Genomic DNA, 21,772 nt, shown 5'->3' with positions numbered 1-21,772 from the left:
TCTGTTTTGACCCCTTCCCCCATTGTTCTCCTCTACTGTCACTTCTTCCCTTGCACTATATGTTCTAACAACACTGAATTAATTCAGTTTTCAGCTTAACCCATGCTGTTTCATACCTTCATGTCTTTACTGCCTTGGTAGAAGTCAGTGCCTATCAAGGAATCCTTTTCTCACTTTTCTGTTAGCAAAGCTCCTATTTATTCCTCAAGACCCAACTTAACAATTCCTCTTTTGTGAGAGGAGGAAAGAAAGACAAGGGAGAGGATACTGGGAAGTACTGACAGGATAAGGAACTCTCAGGAAAGGTGATAATAGGGAAGCCTTACAATACCTATAGAGTTGATAGATGACAATGAGTTTCAATTATGATATCGGATTTCTTGCTTAACTTCTATCTTTAACATACATTTCCACTTATTTCATGAAAAGCATTTCAATGGCTCCCTGAGAGCTAATAAATAGAGTCTCAAGCCTTTCAGATTTACAGATAATTACAAAAGTACCTCCAATTGTCAGGAAATTGCCAGTTTTCCATCGGTTTATGAACAGATTTTGAACGGAGAAGGCAGAAAGAAAAGTCAAACTACAACACACATTTGTTGGTGAGAAAAAAAAAAAACAACAGAGATCATTGACTTTGCTTTTTCTGCAATTTTCACAAATTCCTTAAGTGCCAGTTACTTATAACATCATTATAACACAGGCCTAAGGTAACTTCTGAAACTGAAATTTAGGCTGTCATAACCTTTGAACTACAATAAAGGCAGGACCTAAGTTGCTGTTAACATCTGGTTAAGTTTCACGTTGTTTTGCCTTGCTTTGTTTGCCTTTTAAAAATGTTTTTTTAGTTTGACCATTCAGCTTTATTAGGTCTTAAATGATATAAATTCTCCTGTTTTACTGCTCTTCAGATTTTATGCCAAATGTTCGCAATACATGAAGCCAAATATTCAAACTTATCGAATACTCTCTCAATGCTTCTAGTTCAGAATCTCCCACGTACTCAGAGTTGCAGCAGGATAGATAACTGCTCTCTAAAGGGCAGTGCAATAATCATCTTCATGGATATTTATTATCTTTTGTGAACAGATGTAGGTCATTGTAGAGATAGTTCCAAAGTCACCTTCCAAAGATGAAATACAGACATGACATTTGGCAAAGTTTCAAAACCTGTTAGGTGTAACGTCACAACTTCAATTCACCAAAATTCCCTTTGTACTGTCGAAAGACTGCTGGAAGAGCAATGTTTTCAAACTGTTCGGCTTGATTACACTGGTGCGGTACCACTTATCTAGAGCTATTTTAAGCATCTTCTTGAGTTACAGTAAGCTATATTGTAAATCTAATTACATTTGCCCACAGGAAAGTAAGTACATGTGAACCCTGCTCTGTAATCTACTTAACAAAGGGCACTGTATTTTTCTTCATAGCATTTATCAAGATTGTTATTACATAGTTATTTATATTTCTAAATGCCTTTCTCTTCCACTGTAAATTCCAAAAGAGCATGCGAATGTGTTTTATATGCAGTACCTTGCCCAGTGCCTAGAGAGACAATGAATGTTTGATGAATGAATAAATGAATGAATGAGTGACCACATAAAAGATAACTAAATTATATACACTTATGCTTGACACTTTAAACTCATGCTGAAAATGTATACGTACTTCAGAGACTCATTGGCATATATTACAGTGTAGTGCAATGAGGCACAAACTTTCAATTCAAATGGAATGGATTTAATGCCAGATCTGGTATTTAATGAATTGTGTGATCAAAGACAAGTGGAATGAACTCTCTAACCCTCTGTTTTCTCATCTGTAAAATGTGAACAATTGCACTGGATTAAGTATTAAAGATAATGCATACAAAAGTATGCAGCACAGCCCATGACATGGAGCAAGGTCTTAATGTGGTGGGTAATGTCACTTATTAATATTTTATATAGATTTTAAGTGAATTATATTAATCTAAATTATCCAAGGGCTTTTAAAAATTGACAACATAAATCTATTTTGAGCATATGCTAGCAGTGATAATTCATCAATAATTTACAGCATTAAAATGAATTTTCCAACACCTTCGTGTCTATTTTCCCAATTATTATAAAGTTTCAGCAAGTTATTTTCAATTAAGTTTCATCATTCTTTACTCTGTACACTCCTTGCAAATTCTTCATAATCATTCAAGAATCCTTCTCAATTGGTCCCCATAACCATAATCTGAATTCACTGTCAGTTCAATTTTCTGGCCTAAATTGCATGCTCTTCCCTAGTCAACTTTCATTTCATTATTGCCCCTATATTTCATAACTTCAACCATTATCACAATGGAAAAAGTAATCATTGCTGAATTGTATTCTCCATTCTGGACTATACCTTCTTTGAGGCTCTATCCTCTGCACAAAGAATTGGATCCAATCTTAATCCTTAATTTTTATTCATCCATTTATGGACATACACTGTGCATGATCTATGCTCTGTTCTGAATGTCTGTGTCTCCCAAAATTCTATGTTGAAGATCTAACACCTAAGATGATGGTATTAGGAGTTAGGGCCTTTGGAAGGGTTTTAGGAATGGGATTAGGGCCCTTATAAAAGAGTCTCCAGAAAGCTAGCTCACTTCCCCCACCATATGAGGATACAAGAAATCAGCGACCTGAAAGAGGGCCCTCATCTGACCATGTTGCACCCTGATCTCAGACTTCCAGCCTCCAGAACTATAAAAGATAAATTTCTCTTGTTTATAAGCTGCCCAGTCTGTGGTATTTTGTTATAGCTGCCCGAAAAGTCTGCGACAATCTATGTGCCAGACACTGTGTTGGGTTAGATTGTTACAAACCAGAGCATGATAAAGTCTCTAGTATCAAAGAGCTCACAGACTAATTAGGGGATGCAAAGCTAGAAATAAATAATTATGAAAAATGTGATACAGGAAATAACTACGCTCATGGCTTTATGAAAACACTGAGAAATAACAATGTGCATGGCTTTATGATAACTAACCAGCCTCAGGTAAGTAAGGACAGGGACAGAATCCTAGAAAAAGCAATGTTTCTTAAAAGATAGAAAGGAACCAGTGAACTAAAAGGAAAAGGGGAAGGACATTCCAGGCCCAAGGGTCAGTATGAAGCAAAGAAACAAATGACAGTGTATTCATACAGGAAACGCTAAGGCAGCAACTTTTGCAACTCTTGTAACATCAGTTCATAAAGTATTACTCCAGCACAAAAATGGGTAGGAAAGGTTTTATATTAGACTGTGTTTAAGTTAAAATAAATTAAGGTTACAATCTTAAAAATCTGTAAATTCAGGGCTTCCCTGGGGGCTCAGTGGTTAAGAATCTGCCTGCCAATGCAGGGGACATGGGTTCGAGCCCTGGTCTGGGAAGATCCCACATGCTGTGGAGCAACTAAGCCCGTGAGCCACAACTACTCAGCCTGTGCTCTAGAGCCTGCGAGCCACAACTACTAAGCCTGCGCTCTACAGCCCGCGAGCCACAACTACTGAGCCCCCGCGCCACAACTGCTGAAGCCCGTACACCTAGAGTCCATGCTCTGCAACAAGAGAAGCCACTGCAATGAGAAGCCCACACACTGCAACGAAGAGTAGCCCCTCGCTTGCTGCAACTAGAGAAAGCCCGCATGCAGCAACAAAGACCCAATGCAGCCAAAAATAAAATAAATAAATTTAATTTAAAAAAAAATCTGTAAATTCAAACATTTTTTTCTTAATACCATTTAAAGCAACATTAGGAAACGTCTGTTTTGTTAGACTTTTATTCAGTGTTTCAGGTCACTTGGATAGAATACTGATATTCCAAAACGGTGGACTATTAGTATTACTGCACATCTTCCCACCAAACAAAACTCTAAACGGCCTTATTAGTAACACCTAGGAAAAGGCCAGAAAGGCTCTCTATAAAGGGAAACTGACACACATTGGAAAGCACAATCGATAATGGTTTATTAAGCCCTAGGCTATAGAAAAGCATTGGAATTGGCTCCCTCTTTTCACAAATGGAGAAAGTAAGAAACAATGATAACCGATAATGTTTACCCATGCTAAAGTGACTCCCTGGAAGAAAAGTTATAAAGGGAACATTAAAAAAAAAGAGACTAGCTTTATTTCTATTCTGACACATATATAATAAGAGCCCTAGAAACTATTGCACAGTTATAGAATAAATCTGGAACTATCAAAAAATTTTACTTTTTAATACAAAGAGTTTTGCGTCCCATAAGGGCAGGGACTTCATTTTTTTTTGTTCGTCACATTTTCCCCATCTCAAGACAAGTAAGTACTAAGAATTATTTTTGAATGAATGAATACTGCATGAATGCATGTTAAGTATAAGACCAGACTCAGGAGAATCTGGCAGCAAATCAACACACAATGTACTCTGCCCTAGTAGGGGATATAAATGGACAAATTAAAAGGATTGCTTTGTATGAGGTAAAGTTTTTAAAAAGTATCATAGGAATAAGGGGTTGGGGGAAATGGTTCTTTTAGCTAATTGATTAGGGAAGGCCTCTGAGATGGAAGAGGTGGGTGCAGGATACAGATTTACCTAAGTAAATACTTTGTGTGTGCTATTTTACTACAACGTATCCTGGCAGCTACCACAGCTCCGATTTAAAGGCAGAGAAAAAGCTTAAAGAGTTTATACAAGATTGTTTCAAGTAATACGTGTGTATACAATCCACCTTTAAACAATGCAGAGGGGTTAGGTGCGCTGAGCCTCCATGCAGTTGAAAATCCCAGTATAACTTATAGTCGGCCCTCCGTACCTGCAGTTCCTCTGTATCCAAGGTTCCGTATCCACAGATTCAACCAACCACAGGTTGTGTAGTGCTCTAGTATGTATTTATTGAAAAAAATCCCTGTAGAAGTGGACCAGCGCAGTTCAAACCCCTGTTCAAGGGTCAACTGTAAAAATAAATAAATACATAAACAAACATATACCCAAAATTTTTCTATACAAATGTTGCCCTCAGTGTTTTGTTCAACTAGAAACCTTTTTAGACTTCTCAATTTGCCCATGTAAGTCATTTTTCATACGTGCGGCTCCTCTCAAAAAACCTGTACAACAGAAGTTTAAAGGTTTCTGAGGAGACTTTGCCTAAGCACCAAAATATTCTTTTTAAAATTTTCTTTTTTTTTTTTTTTCTTTTTGAGAAGACATTTAGAGTATCAGGCTCTCTATTAGGTTGCCAAGATGAAAGGGGTATTTTCAGTTGTTAATACACAGCAGCACTTGTTTTTGATAGGGGCTGCCAATGACTTTCATTACATCTGTCAGTCAAATGGTAAAAAAGAAAAAAAGAATCATTGAAATAAATCCTACACAATTGCAAACATTTGGCATGATAAATGGCTTTAGTAGCCAACGGTGGCATGGATCCTTGTGTTATTTGGGTAGATGGAATCCAAGAGTATTTTAGAGAAAGCACTACATTATTTTCAGAATCTCAGTCATTTAATTTCTTGTAGCAGATGAAAAGAACAATCTCCATGTTTGGAAAAATGAAATTCTAAGGTGTTTTTTTCTGTCAGAGTGCAGAGTTCAAGTTAACATATTATTTCCAATGACAAAAAAGGGACAGTCACCAAAATTTAAATAGAACGTATAAGTTGCAATCATGAAATCCACCCTCCCCCAAAAGTCAAATATTAAAAACAAAGAGTAAATCACAAATTTCCTTTCGGTCTGCTTACAAATTGCGTAAGTCTAATGCCTCCTTCGTTTCTAGCAGTATTTCTGAGTTTCCTTACAAGCATTTCAATTTGGCACAAGGCTGAGGTATGGGTTAGCATCTGCTGATGGTGCTGTAAGTAGAAATGTGAAGTTTAAGCCCATGATGAGAATGAGCCAGTGACAATGGCTGCCATTCTTTGCTGGCAACACTGTCTTTTCCTAGATCACTTTGGTCATACAGCATGGTTTCAACTCCCTCACTATCACAAAGAGTTTGTGTTGTAGTTTTGGGTTGTTTTTGTGTTTGTTTTATTGCATATAAACAGTAATATCTGTAAGAACATTATAAGAGGAGGAATAAGACAGGAGCACAACAATACACTGTAGCAAACAAAAACTAACAGAGCAAACTAAAGACTAATTTCCAGGATAGGGAATGATAAAATCAAAGAAAGACGCTAAGAATTGCAAGAGCATTATGAAAAATCAGCTTTCAAATCCTGGACCAAGTCTTGGAGTTGCTAAGAATCTTTGGAAAACAAAACCAACATATTTTTTAAAGGCTTCAAGGTCAGAGGCCATGAGCCTAAAGGATTATAAAATTTGGTCAGGTGTGTATTACTGAGTTGATACTTCCCAATGATAGATAAAAACTGGATTGGATTGCAAACTACTAAATCAGTATTTGAAGCTGAAAACAGAACTATGCTAATTCAGATCATGTCAACAACCAAGGTATAATGCAACTCATGTATTAATAGATAAGGTACAGAAATATGAACACATGAAAATACTTTTGCTGTTCTTATAATTTGATATTCATACAAGTACTTAATACTATGTTTCCTATGTTAATTATAAGCAAACACAGCTATCAGAGATTCTAGTACACTTTTTTAGAAACGTATAAACTTTTTTTTCTAAAAGATTATCATGGAAGAGGTTTTAATATTTATAGTTGATGTACTGAGAAACTATTTAAGTAATGCTTAATTCTAAGAGATCCAAGAATTACTTGCAGAATATTTAAGAATTAAGAGTCAGGATCTGTCTTTTCTTGGGCCAACCACTAACAAGCTATGTGAATTTGGAAAATTTAGTTAACCTTCTGAAAGTCAAAGTTTCTTCCTTTCCAAAATAGAAATACTTCATAGGTCATTGAAATAATAAAATGATATACTACTTGCAGACAGCTTAGCACTTGATAACACATAGCACTATCAATTATATTTTTTTCAGAAAAAGGTGTTAACCCATTGAAATACAACAGAAAAGGAAGTACTATTAAAAACTTTATTTTTAAAATTCTTCTTCCATCCAGAATTGTAGTTCCTATAAAATAAGAATCACAAGATTGGAAAATAATGGCAACTTAAAAAAAAAAGGCAATGACCACGATAATAGAATACATTCCTATTTTTAGGGGAATGCCAAGACAGAAAGAAGAAGGAGGAAACGGAGAAATAGAATGATAAAAGAGCAGGGAGGCAAAGAGGCGGAAATGACTAGTCACTATAAAATATCAGATTATTATTGTATTAAAAGTATTTGGGGAAAAAATTCTCTTGTCCCCAAATGCATTCTGTTAGTGTCCTTTGAGCCCGAGACATTTATGTGGGTATTACAGATTACAGATTAACATTTAGTGGTATCCTAAGTTTATGCACTTTTAACAGTTTTTAATATTTGTGACACATTTCTTCCTTTGTCTTCCAATGTGCACCCAAAAAGATCAGAATGGAAGCTGCTTCTTTTACTAAGGGCAATCTGAGGTTGAAACAAAGATAACCTTTCTACTAAACCAGAAAAGACCACATTTACAATTGAGCGGTGTGACTTGGTGATAGTTTCTTCTTTAATACTCAAAAGGTAGAATCTGACTATTTTTATTTTTAAATGTTACGTTTACTGGTTTTTTGTTTTTTTTTTTTTAAGATTTATTGATTGATTGATTGCTCAATGTTGGGTCTTCGTTTCTGTGCTAGGGCTTTCTCTAGTTGCAGCAAGCGGGGGCCACTCTTAATCGCGGTGCGCGGGCCTCTCACTATTGTGGCCTCTCTTGTTGCGGAGCACAGGCTCCAGACGCGCAGGCTCAGTAGTGTGGCTCACGGGCCTAGTTGCTCCACGGCATGTGGGATCTTCCCAGACCAGGGCTCCAACCCGTGTCCCCTGCATTAGCAGGCAGATTCTCAACCACTGTGCCACCGGGGAAGCCCCAAAGCTGACTATTCTTAACCATGGTCTCCATTTTCTATATAAAGAAATGAGCAAAGAGGTCAGTGGTACTCGACTAGCACAGATCCATTTTGGAAATAGGAACAAAATTTTCTAAGTTTTCAAAATTAGGAATTATTTTCTCACAATCTACATATTATCTGAAAAATAATGTCAGGTCTATGCGCTCAGAGAGTAACATTTGGATTAACACAGTGTGTTTGATGCTACATGAAAACTGAAATCTCTCTTAAATCCATGCAATCAAATTCATAATATAATACATATCCAAAGTGGGTACTTCTTGTTAAATTAATTCAACAGGGAGGCCGTTAGACTGTGGTGGCTGTAATGCTGTGGAGGTCTATGTACGCAAACCAAAATCTATGCTTGTAAGTGCCTCATGGTTATGAAACCAAAACACTAAAGACAACCAATCACAAGCAGCCAATAGGCTGTAAGCCGTAGCCAGCCAACAACTTCCTTACTTTGCTTCTGCTTTTTCTCTATAAAAGTGTCTCCTAGGCTCCTGTTGGTGGAGCACTCCTAACCTCTTCTGGTTTGGTGCTAATTCCGATAGCTTTTTGCTCAAATTCTTAAGAATTTTAATATGCCTCAGTTAATCTTTTAATATACCCATTGTCTCTTCAGCTGAATTTGCCCAGCACCCCTATAATTCTGAAAGTAGCAACATCCAATAATAAATTCCTATTTTGTACACATGTTTTGTCACCAAATATAAGAGAAGCACATAGTCTAAATGTTCTGTAGAATAACTTAATCAGAAAAGGCCTGGAAAAATTTTGTTCCATACATTAGCAAAAAGAGGATGATTATTTAACCTCAAACTTCAATAATGAAGATTCTTCTAAATTAAAATTTGTCCTATTTGATTGTTTCTTGATATTAATGCTAGGGAATATAAGTTCATTTGAGGAAAAAGGAAGTATTCGTGTTTAATTTCTTGGAAGTATCATAATTCTACATAGATCTTAACTTAGAAATTATACAGTTTTGATCATTTTACCTCGTGGCCTCATGAAGCTTGAGCTTCATTTATTTGAAAACTGTTTAATCAATTTTTAATAGAAAAAATAAATTAAAACCTAAGGAGAACAAAACTCACATTCAGCATACCCTACACAATTATTTCAGAGTAAGTGCTTTTTGATTGAAATTTGAGAAGTAACTGTTTAAATATTTAAATATCTACTGAAGACAAAAATACTTCTAAGTATGCACTTAAGATGAATCTTTCTGAGTAACACTGATTTCTAGTATGTCATTATTAACATATGTAAAGAACCTAGAACAGAAATGTTCGAGTGTTTAAGAGTTTCTAAGTATGGTATATAGGCTTCCTACTTCAAAAAAAGGATATAATGATACACCATCGGAAAATTCACCAGCTTAAATATATGGGAAATCTAAAGGATTCTCTCAGGAAATATTTTTCCTGATGGATAGATGAATCAAGTCACAAACATTCCCTTTGCCACCTCTGGATTACACAAAAGTCTTTAGTTTCCATATCCATAAAATTAGAAACCATCTGAAGTGTAGATAGGTTTCAGGAAATTATAACACAACTCCTCACAAACTCTTCATGAAACTTCCTATTGCATACTTGACACTTGGATTTTCAACTGTAAAATGAGTTTCAAACTGCTGAAAAATGCATGAATTTATTTCTAAATTATTAAGTGAAAAAATGCTGTGCAAGTAATTAATTAGTAAAGGACATTTTAATATTCTCTAATGGTAAAAGTATTAGACTGTGCTCTCATTTATTGCACTGCATGATTTGTAATGTGTTCTACCACAAGCTCACTTTGTATATAAAACTGAGGAATTTGTTTCAGCCGGATTGCCAATGGAAAGAGAATTGAGGAAATAAGTCACAAAGGCAATGTTAATAAGGGGCAGAAATTCAAGCTCTGATAGTACATTCTGTACCTGGATATAGCAGAGAGCTTTCCAATTAGAGCCAACGAGTAGAAGGCTGATAACTCCAAGCTGAGATTTATAGGGAGAGGTCAGCAGCATGTAATGAGAATTTGGAGCACATATATCCAGCTGTAACACCTTTCGTATAAGTATAGCTTCTAATGGCAAAAGCTAATGGCTCCATGACAATAATAAATAATAGTGAGAGAATATTCTAGCCTCAGGCCTCAGAAAAAGAATGGGTGGCATTATACGATTTTCACTAACACTACCTGAAGGAGGACTTCTAAAGGGGTAGTTTCATTCTCCTAAGAGCATTAGCTGCACTAGAATATGGGAAATAACAATAGGCAAGAAACAACCTTTTAGTTGAATTCCCTCCTTTCCTCAATGGAATTTACATCCAGGCATGTCCTTGCTGGAAAGAAAGGAGGAAGGAAGGAAGGAAGGGAGGAAGGAAGGAAGGAAGGAAGGAAGGGAGGAAGGAAGGGAGAAAGGAAGGAAGGGGGGAAGGGGGGAAGGGAGAAAGGAAGGAGGGAGGGAGGGAAAGAAATCCCTGCCCAGGTTCCCATCTCTCACTGTATACCATGCAATAAAAATGTAAAAGTAAATAACACTTAAAAGCATTAGAATTCACTTCTTTGTGTGTGCACCTACCAGAACAGTCTTGGAGCATTCACAATGTGTACAATGTGTATGCGGACACCTGGAGTTGTGCCCTGCACAACCTACAAGGTCATTTACAGGCAGCCCTGAAGCAATATTTAAGAACACGTACTCAGGAGTTGGCAGATCTGGAATCAAGTGATCCTAACCGTATGACTGTGGGCAAGTTAATGAATCTGGTTAAGTTTAGTTTCCATATCCATAAAATGGAGATAATAATATTAGCCACCACCAAAGGTTATTGGAACAATAAATGCAAATAAAACACATAGGACACTACCTGGTAGATGTTAGTGAGCTATAAAACTCAACTGTTGTTATTATTATCACATACCAACTTTTGTGGTTAAGTGCCACAAAAATATATGGAGCTATGTGCTGTTGACACATTATTGAATGTGAGACACCTGGAATTTCAGGCTTTAAACTCTATTGCTAAACATTAATTAACCATATCACTTGTATTTAACCCCTACCATGAAAATACACACAATATTACGTGCCTTTGTGATCTCATAGTAACTCATATGGTTAGTAGTCCACTAGGGTCTGATGTATCTGCAATCTTAGCAACCACGCTGCACAAACTGCACAATACCAAGTGCCACAGCTTCCCCAGAGCCCAAGAAAACAGAATAGAGTAGAATTGATAACAGCAAATATAAGCACAGTGACGTATTAACCAAGAAGACAGCCTAATTTTGTAAAAAGAAAATAAAGTGCAAGCACGCTGTAGACTTTTTTTGAGCATTTGTATGAGCACCAGGAAAACATACTTGGAAGTCTTGTCATATCGACCCCAAGATTGACAGCAGAATTATTATTCTTCAGTGCAGCCAAGGCCTAGAAGTCAGGTATATTATTAACAGCAGAATGGATCCTTCACCTTCAGGTAACTTTCATACAAACCCTTGTCTCTTCCTAATGCCAATGCCTATCAGCCCATTAATCACAGCAGCTTCTTCCCACAGCTCTCTCTTCAAATCTTACTCCCCCAGTGTGTCTCAGCCCAAACTGTACCTGTATTTAGCTGCTACCTTTCAGTTGAATTCCATCACACTGCTGGCTGCTCCTCTTGGCATTTTACAAATGGAAAAGAAATCTGCTGAGTTATTCCAGTTAAGACTGCAGTGTTTCTTAACCTGGGAGGTTTTTGGAGACTTATTTGGCTGTCACAACTGGGAGGGTGTTACTGGCTTCTAGTGGATGGAGGCAGTGCCAGGACTGTGGCAGGCATGGGAGGTGCCTGGGGCTCAAAATTTAAGGAGGCACTCACTCACCCTTAGGGTCACCCAGACACAAGATTAAAGCTCACAGGGCCCTGGGAGTGAGTGCCTCCTTAAAACCATGGCTTACCTGCCTCCCTTGCCTCCCTTAATCCCAGTCCTGGGTTGAGGCCAGGGTTGCCTCTAAACATCCTTATAAAAGGGATTATCCAATCCAAGATACCCATAATACTGAGGCTGAGAAACCCAGACTGGTTTAAAGAATCTAAAGAAGATCAGGGTTGGAAACATGATTCCCTCCCTTTTCCACTTTAGGTTACAAATTTAAAATCACACTCTGTTAAATCTAACGTCTCTCATAGTGAAATAATACCAAATTCTACCATGTAGCTTTAATCCATTTTACTCCCATCCACATAGCCTACAATGAAGTTCAATGAATTCCACCCTTTCCTTCCTGGCCTTTGTACTTAGGCCCCAGCCTTCCCTCTGCTGGTGCATCTCTCACTCACCCTGTTTACCTCTAAGGCGCAGATGCAAGGGTACCTTCCCATCAAAATGTGACTCCTCCCTTCTCAGATCTGTTTCTCTCTCTTGTGTATCTTTCTCTGTAACTTATATTACACTATAGTCATTTATTTGCCTTTTTAATTCTCCCTATCCCTGACCTACCTTCCCCCACCCACACATATAAACATGCACACAAATACACACACACTGACTTAACCTCCTTACAGTCATGAATCAGGTTTTCTTTATATTTACTTTCCCGAGAACCTCTATGTAGAACAGTGCTTTGAACATGTAGAGAACTCAATATATGTTTTAACTGGATCAACGAGGCAGTTATATACAATAATACATAATAGCATGAACCATAATGTTTCCTGTTGGCTATCTGAATCTAAATATAACACTGCGTTACTAGGCCTTGTCAAATCCAGTACCAATTTTCTTCTCCTGGCAGATGTGTCCATCTATTTCAAGTTTGAGATCCCAGAATTCTTGAGGTTTGTGTTCAGTAGGTAACTGACTTGACATTTTGCTATAAACAAAAGCACAGAATGGAATGTATTTTCTTCCCAAAGACCTGTTCTAGCAGCAGAAGAGCTTATGTCTTTGCCTGAGCTATGAGCCTAAACTCAGGAAGAAAATAAATCCAATTCCTAATAAAAGCTGAAGAAATAGCCTTGTAGTATGTCAAACTCTTCAGGAAGCCAAACTGATGCAGCATGAAAACACGTTTCCATCACTCTCTACCTCACCCTCAACCTTAAAACTAGTCTGAATTCAAAATTTCTAATTTTGAATTTTAACCAAAAATAAACTGACTACCTAAGTAATTAATACATAGCTATAAATATCTTCTATTGAAAAAGGATACAATACACATACAATCAAATTTCCCAGCTATTTGTCCTCGAAACAAATGTCTTATATATTTAGTTTCTAAATATGTGATTTGACAAAAAGGAAATTGAAGGCTTTCCCTCATGGATACCAAGAAACCACTGATTTTAATCATTTAATCCTCTTATCAGAGAATTAGCTTAATGTTTAACTAGCAGCTGGAAAGATGCAATTCTGATCTTACAAGTTTATTACGAAACAGTTATCATGAAAAAATCATTGAAGATTAAATGCATGTATATTCCATAAACATAACTTTCAAAACTCGAGGTAACAAAACTACTATATTAAGTTTTCTCATAGTGCTAGCTGATTCTATGCTAAGTAAGAATCATTTTCACTGTTTAGTCCATAGCCATTAGTTGGGAGAAAGGAGCTGACTTATTTGGAGCACCCAGTATAAGCCAAGTAACCTCTATGTGTGTTTCTTTCAACAGCTGTAACAATCCTGCTAAGAGAGGTTTCACCACCTGCCTTTTGCAGATAAGGAAACAGCTCCGAAGAGGTTTAGCAAGGTGCTAATTTTCATAACACTGGTAAACAGTGCTTCTTAAGTATTATCTTCCAACTGTGTCAAAATACTGCTATCTGAAGAATGTTCTGTATTACATTTTAACCTATGAAAGGCAGAAAATCTGCTCATATTTTGAGTGTTCCACTAGTGAACCAATATATGCCACTTGATGTTAAGCATAATAACGTTCAAGGTAAAGCAAGGACTATGAGCTTCCCAAAGAGGAAATGCACACCGTCAAGGAAAGAGACCACAGCAGGGAGCCATCATTCTGCTGGAGTATCAGTGGTGTATAAAAAGAGAAGTCTGGGAGAGCCATGAGGTATCACAATTCCCACAAAGTTAATCCAGTTCTCACTCCTTTGTCCCTTGTTTCAACAATTGATGATTTGGGCCTACAGTGTATGACACTTTAGTGACTATTGCATAGCATAGAAAGGTGTAAACATGTTTTTCTTCAGAAAGTTTACATGCAATGCATAGAAAGTTGAAAAGTAAGATAATATATGAGTTCCAAAAACATTATTCAATCAGGGAATGCTATGAAAATTCAAAAGGGAAAACAGATTATTCTAGCTGGGGTCATCAGGATAGGCAGTATTGAAAAGGGTGGAATTTGAACTGCCCTTGAAGGACAGGCTAAATATTAATAGATACAGACTGCAAAAGAAAATATACTAAATTCAGAGATCAAAAGTTTGGATGCAGAAAGGCATATAAGCATATTTGGGAAATGACAATAAAATTTGAAGTTGAAGAAATTCTACATAGGCACACATTCTTAAATGCTTTGTAGCAGAAGGTTTTTATAGCAACAACTTATAAATACCATCAACTACTTCCATTTTAAAGTTGCTCATAAAAATGAATTTATTTTCTTTCATTTTATTACTTATGAGTAGATAATTTTTGTAGTTTATTATGTAATAGGTACACTGGTCATAATATAATATTTTAAACAAGTACGAGAAGAGCATATCATTTTAATAGTTAAGCATATAGCTTCTGGATAGAAAATTTGATTATCATTTGAGAAATCTGAGTTCTCCAAGTATTGTTCTATCACTGTATAATGCTGAAATGGAGACAGATAGATACAGTTAGATGAAAAATGTTATGGACTGCATGTCTCTGTTCCCCCCAAATTCCCAATGTGAGGATATTAGGAGGTAGAACCACTAGGAGGCAATTAGGGTTAGATGAGGTCATGGGTGGGGTGGTCCTCAGGATGGGATTAGTGCCCCTATAAGAAGAGACCAGAAAACCATATCTATCTATTCCCTCTCCCTTTCCTGCTCCAGCTCCCAATCTCAGTCACACGTGTGCATGCATCATGGGAGGACACAGCAAGACAATGGCCATCTGCAAGCCAGGAACAGGGCTCATGCCAGAAATCAAATTAGCCAGCACCTTGATCTTGGACTTCCCAGCTTCCAGATTTGTGAGAAATAATTGTCTGTTGTTTAAGCCACCTGTTTATGGTATTTTATTATAACAGCCTGAGCTAAGACAGATAAATAGGTAAGTAGACCAACCAACAAACAAATTGTTATATAAATGAAGATAGAGAAGAGTCTTTTGAGAATCAATGTAGTCTTAAAAAGTTATTTATATCTCTAACCTAAGTATGGGAAAATTTAATCTGAATGCTGGGTGGGACATTAATTAATTGATTCATTTATTTATTCAGTTATTATTTACTGAGGACATCCCATATGGAAGGCCCTAAGCTAGGTGCTGGGTTAAAATACACACACACACACACACACACACACACACACACACAAAGAAATGATGTGTTTTTCTCCTCACTACATAGTGGAGGAGATAGACATATAAGCATATAATTACAGTCAAATGTGATAAAAGCTACAGCAGGGGTAGATTAAGTTCCTATGAAAGCAATAAATGCTTCCTATGGGACTCTGGCATGATTTCATAGAGGAAATGAGAATTGAACTGAGGCATGAAAGACATTCAGTTGGAGAAGAAGAATAAGTCATTTCAGATACAAAGAGCAGAATGTTCAAAGGTATGATTCCTGATGTAGCAAACGATGGCCCTGAATCATTGGATGCTTGTTCAGAAGGAGCAGGAATCGAGACTGGAAACATACGATGGTGCGTGACAGCAAAAGGAAAGCTAAGGATCACAACAGTAAAGGGAGGTCTCTGTAGGTTTTGAAGCATGAGAAAGATATGATCAGATGTGTTTTTCAGTAAAATTGCTTTGAGGGCAATGGGGAGAATTACAAAGTGCAGGGAAGAACTGCGGAGTAGTTCAGGTAGAAGATGGTAAAGTTACCGACTAAAGCAGTGGCAACAAGAATGGGAAGAAATGTTGGATTCAAGGATATAGCTTGAGTCTTAAGGGTTTGATGAAAATGTGGTTGTACTAGATGGTAAGAAATGTCAAGAAGGACCTTGTGTTCCCAGTGTGGAAGACTGGGTGGATATTAATGGATTTGCAATACTGTCATAGTATGAATGGAAGAACATCATACAGGCAATGGCCATGCAGGACTGCAGCAAGGGATCAGTCAGGGTAAGGGCTGTAGACTCAGAAACCACCAGCTTAGAGGGCGGAGCTGAAACTCTGAAGACAGACATGTTACTGAAATTATGAGCAAGGAAAGAAAAACAGCAGAGGTTTTGGAAACAAACAGTGTTAGGTGATAGAAAAAGCAAAGTCTGGGAAAAAGACCAAGGCAGGGAGGGAGATTGTCTAAATGTACAAAAATGTAAAAAAAGCAGGAACTGAGTAAAGATGACAAATTTATCCAGAGAAAGTCCCCATATTTAATCTTACTTTCTCTGAAGCTTTGTGAGCAAAAACATTTCATTACTTCAAGGTAAGGAGTTTTTCCTCAGGAAGCTAAAGTTTCTCTCTAGAAAAATTAATGACAAACATCAGACATCAAGATAAATAAAAAAAAATCAAAAGATTGGTACATACACTCACACATATAGATAACTGCATGATAACACGGTTTACATAAGAAATGGATTTGCACTTTATACAGTGCAAGAACTCTAAACAGTGGCCTATCAAATTTTATGAACTTCTGAAGGAATTTATTTAAATTTTTCTAATGAAACAAAAAAAGAATGGATTTTGGTTCCGTAGTTGATGTTGTGACATAATGCCACAGGAAATTACTTCTGGTTTAAATCACGAACTGTGCATAAATTCTCTTGGGTTCCAGGTCAATGTATGAAGCACAGCATGGTTAAAGTGATAGGAGACCTATGGGGAATTGCAAGATTGGCTTCCTTTCTAATGAGGAAAAAGTTTTATTTACAAGATAACTCAGCTGAAGTAATAACATGAATTAATTTATACACTCTGCATTTAAAGGTCAAGTACTTTCAAGCACTTCTCTCCATGTTCTTGAGACTAGAAAAAACCAATATTAAATAACATTTATAAATGTTATAAGAACAAAGTCTCTTGTTGGTACACACTGAACTCCCATATAACATATATTCAGATGGAAAGTTTAAACATGTTTTATTCAGTGTCAAAGGAGTTAAAACTGTCCTTGTTCCAATTTATATCCCTTTTGCTTTTACCAGACTTGCTTTCCCTGTTTTTCAATCTGACCAAGTTGTCATCAGCTGTGAGCCTGAATCCATAGGCAAAATTCTGAGCTCAGGAGCACCCTCTAACACACTGCCAGCAGTATATTCATTTCTGTGACAGGACTGGTTGCTGGCAAGCAGCAGGAACTCCTATGTTTGAGTCAGGCTCTTTCTCCTGCGTATCTGTTATGTGACTGTGAGTCACTTACAGTCCCTCAGTTGTATTCATCCGTAAAATGGAGAGAATTATCGCATTGATCCACCTCACTGAATTAACGAGATGAATCAATGAAAACACTGGGTTGATCATAAAAGACTGTACAAATGAAATCATGGTTAGTTTTATTTATTCATTTTTAAGTTACCAAGGGCCTGGAAATAACCCAGAACACAATTGCATGTACTAATCTGTGGGGAATTAGGTTGAGTCCAGACCTTCACTTTTATGTTACATACTCTTCTCTTAAGAAACAAACAAAGCAATCAAAAAAAAAAAAAAAGCCAAAAAACAAAGAAACCTGAGGAACTTAAAAGGACAGTGAAAATGATTCCTTGAAATGTTTAAGGTTTTCCTAGAAATATTTAGGAAAAGAATGACACTTTCTTCTGTAAAATGCTCATGATTCTACCCCTATAATCTGTAATTACACCTACTAACATATTCTGCTTTTACCTCCTTTTTGCTCCTCCCATATAATATAGTGTTTCATACACAGCAGATTGTCAATAAGCATATGATTAATTGCAACAGGAAAATTTCCAGGTGTAACATGTTACATAATATAGCTCAGTCAATGTAATTTTTTAAATACATCTGTCCCTCTACAAATGCCCCAATTTCTTTCCTTTTAATGGCTGAGTAATATTCCACTGTATATATGACTAGAGACTGTCATACAGAGTGAGGTAAGTCAGAAAGAGAAAAATATCGTATATTAATTCATATATGTGGAATCTAGAAATATGGTACAGATGAACCTATTTGCAAAGTAGAAATAAAGACACAGACATAGAAAACAAACGTATGGACACCAAGGGGAGAAGGGGGGGTTGGGATGAATTGGGAGATTGGGATTGACATATATATACTACTATGTATAAAATAGATAACTAATGAGAACCTACTGTAGAGCACAGGGAACTCTACTCAATGCTCTGTGGTGATCTAAATGGGAAGGAAATCCAAAAAAGAGGGGATATATGTATACATAGAGCTGATTCACTTTGCTGTACAGCAGAAACTAACACAACACTGTAAAGCAACTATACACCAATTTAAAAAAAAAAACTGTCTCTTTAGGTAACAATTCTACCATTGAAGTATATTTTTTATATAAAGCAAACTATATTAAAAAATGTTTTTCCCAAACTGACAAATTGTTTTGCTTCTTTTTCACCAATCTATATTAGGCACATTTGCTACTGCCTTCCTTTCTTTCAGTCTGCTTCTCAATGATGATAAAGGAACATACCTAGGTAGACCTGCTAGGTAGAACATACCTAGGTACCACATGATCCTAACCCCAGGCTATAGCCAATTAGACCAGGGCTTACATCGAGTGAGAAGGAGAAAGAAATAACTAATACTTATTGAGTAGCCACTATATCCAAGGCTCTTGCTCTTTACTCTTCACATGCAGTCACTCATTTAACCCTCATTACAACTGTGAGGTGGGGAATATTATTATCATCCCCATTTACAGATGAAGAAATTGAGTCACAGGAAGTTTCCCAAGATTACAAGGCTAGCAAGATTTGGAGCTGAGCTTCAAATCCAGCCAGTCTAGCTGCAGAACCCAAGCTCTAACCATTGTGGCATGCTGTCCTTAGATAGTATACCACCATACTACCATCTATAGGTGAGGCGAAGACAATTTTATCTTCTATCTCAAGAATTTGAGGTGATACATGGAAAGACTGAGTCAGTTGGATGGTGTTGGACACTAGAAGTGTGAGGTCATTTAGCACTGCCACAGAAAGGAAAATCGGTAGGCCATGGGGGAAGATCAGGGCTGCATTCCTCTTCCAGTCAGATCTAACTATACTTCCTGAAATTAGGCTGCAAGAAAATCCCCTGTGTTTCCAACTTGAGTTAATTTGTGCAAGTCTCTGTCCTTTATGGTATAAAAATCCCTCCATTGAAAGCAACTAAAAAATTGTACATAAAACAGGAAAACTAGAAGAAAGTAAGAAACATCCAGAAAACGAAACTAACTGAAAGTGGAAACCAAGTGGTTAAGAAGAGTACTTTATTCAGGTTTCCTCTTGGGACATTTGATCAACTAAGTAGACTTGGACTTGGGGTTTCACAGCCCAAAGAGTTGCAATAGATCACAAGGCCCAAGGTCAGCCAGAGATGGAAAGTCTAAAAGGTGATACTCCCTCCTGTGACCCAATAAAACTGTACTGTCATTGTACCAGAAATAAGTTTGCAAGTTTGCAATGCTACACACACACAGATACACACACACAGACGCACACACTACACACTGCTGGCAACTGCAAAGGAACCAGTCTGCCTCTAAATTTGGCACTGGTGACAGGGAACAAAAAATATCACCTGAGGATTCATAACCAACAGTAATCCCTCACATGACTTTGCCCTCCAATTTCGTACTATCAAGGTGGTTCAAACATCTAAAAACAGTTTATAGTATTGGGTAATGTCCCAGGCCCTGGAAAAAGGAAATACAAATTCTCTCAACTAAAAATCCAGCTTAGTCCAAGCTTCAAATAATTCTTGCATGATGAAGATCCAAGTAATATTCATTTGCAAGGCATTATTAAGCAAGAACCAGGAGAAACTACAGATAGTAGAATCTGGTCCATAAATACATTAGATAGCAAAATTATCAACCAGAAAATATAAATTGAGTATGCTTTAAACAGAAAAGGATTAAAATATAATTAAACAGTAAGAGACCACGAAGAATTGTACAAGAACTAAACATTAAAAAAAAAAAAAAACTTTTGCCCAAATATAACTTACTAAAACTGAACAAAAGAAAAAGAAAGCAATTGAATAATAAATACAAAACTTCTAATAGTGGTTAGCTCTGGGAAGGGGTTGGGGGATGGGTGGATAAGTATCAAAGAATGAGACCAGGGAGATGCACATAGGTAAGTTTACATTTTTGTTAATATTCTAATTCTTGAATTCGTTGGTGGGTTCATTAGTTTTCATTATGTTAACAAATAATTAAACATAGCTATGAATGATGAGAGCATGTCACAACCTAAAGATTATGATTAGTTTTTAATTCAATTCTGAATACCTGAGGGCCAAAAGACAAATAATAAAGTAAATATTTTAAAACCAATTACTGTAATTCACCACAATAAAGGAAAAATTTTAAAATCATCTCAAAATTCTACCAAACTAAAAATTGAAGAAAAATTCCTCAATCTGCTATCTATAAAAACAACAAAAAACTAAACAAAAATCTGTAACATCATACTTAATGTTACCCGTTTGGGAGATTTGAATATGTGGTTTTAAAAAGACAACAGACATAGTATCTTCAACATATAGTTCTTCCTTTAAAATACAACAAAATGTACCAAATCCTTTGTAGATTAAAAACAAATGGAGCCCGTGAAAGAAGAACTGAATGAATAGAGATAAATCACGCTCATGAATTGAAAGTTTCAATATCATAAAAATGCCACGTAGATGTATTGATTCAAATGCAATGAAAAATGCCATTTTTTTTTTTACTTGAAAACCTGAATCTAAAATGTATTGAAAGATCAAAGGCCTAGAATGGCAAAGTCATTTCTGAAATAGAACCAAAGGAGTGGGAAGAGCATGACTAAATATCAAGGCTTATTATAAAGCTTTGGTGCCTGACAGTGAGAGGCACAGGTACCAGGGTAGATAAATTCATCAAGGAACACAACAGAAAACCAGGAAACACACACACACGCACACACATAATTTATTTTTATTTCAAAACTGGTATTATCAATCAGTAGGAAAAAACTGTTGTTCTAGGCCAACTGGTCATCCATATGGGAAAATATGACCCTAGGTTTTCCCCTCACACCCTGCAGAAAAATGAACATAAGGTGAATCACCCTTCATGATAAAACAAAGCCATAGCTCAGCTAGCCAATACAATAGTCAACAGCCACACGGGGCTATTTAAATTTATATGTAAATTAATTGAAATTAAATTTTAAAATTTAGCTCCTCAGTCGCATTGTTCACATTTCAAGTACTCAAAAGTAACATGTGGTTAGTGGCTACCACATTGGGCAGTGCCAGGTATGAAATATTTCGACCAGTGCAGAAAGGTCTATTGGACAGTACTGAGGGACATTTACGATAGTATCATTATGACCTTGGGGTCAGGAAGGGATGTATTAAGCAAGGAGTAATAGATTAAACAAACTAGCAAAAAAGGATGAAAATAACTGATAAATTCAGCTATTAAAATTCAGAACCATTTGTCAAAAGACACTATACAGAAAATGAAAAAGAAAGCCTTAATTTGAAGGAAGGTATCTGTAATAT

The 21,772-nt window shown here is 36.6% G+C and overlaps 1 protein-coding gene across 13 annotated transcripts in view; it reads right to left on the bottom strand.

The window, feature by feature from the left end:
• SLC16A7 (solute carrier family 16 member 7) overlaps positions 1-21,772 on the bottom strand; it is a 174,340-nt gene that overhangs the window by 125,234 nt on the left and 27,334 nt on the right. For 4 of the 13 annotated variants that reach the window (XM_059936368.1, XM_059936378.1, XM_059936370.1 and 1 more), the window contains exons 1-2: positions 11,546-11,704; positions 4,791-4,929 (exon numbers count right to left, since the gene is read on the bottom strand). The exons of 5 other annotated variants lie outside the window; for them this stretch is intronic. The gene's annotated coding sequence lies outside the window, so the exon portion shown is untranslated. Of the gene's footprint in view, positions 1-4,790; positions 4,930-11,545; positions 11,705-21,772 lie in introns of those variants that run through there. 4 more of the 13 variants (XM_059936371.1, XM_059936369.1, XM_059936373.1 and 1 more) reach the window with 2 other exon arrangements.

Source organism: Balaenoptera ricei, chromosome 10 (assembly GCF_028023285.1).
Source record: "Balaenoptera ricei isolate mBalRic1 chromosome 10, mBalRic1.hap2, whole genome shotgun sequence".
Lineage (NCBI taxonomy): Eukaryota > Metazoa > Chordata > Mammalia > Artiodactyla > Balaenopteridae > Balaenoptera > Balaenoptera ricei.
This window is presented reverse-complemented; position numbering and strand designations above follow the sequence as displayed.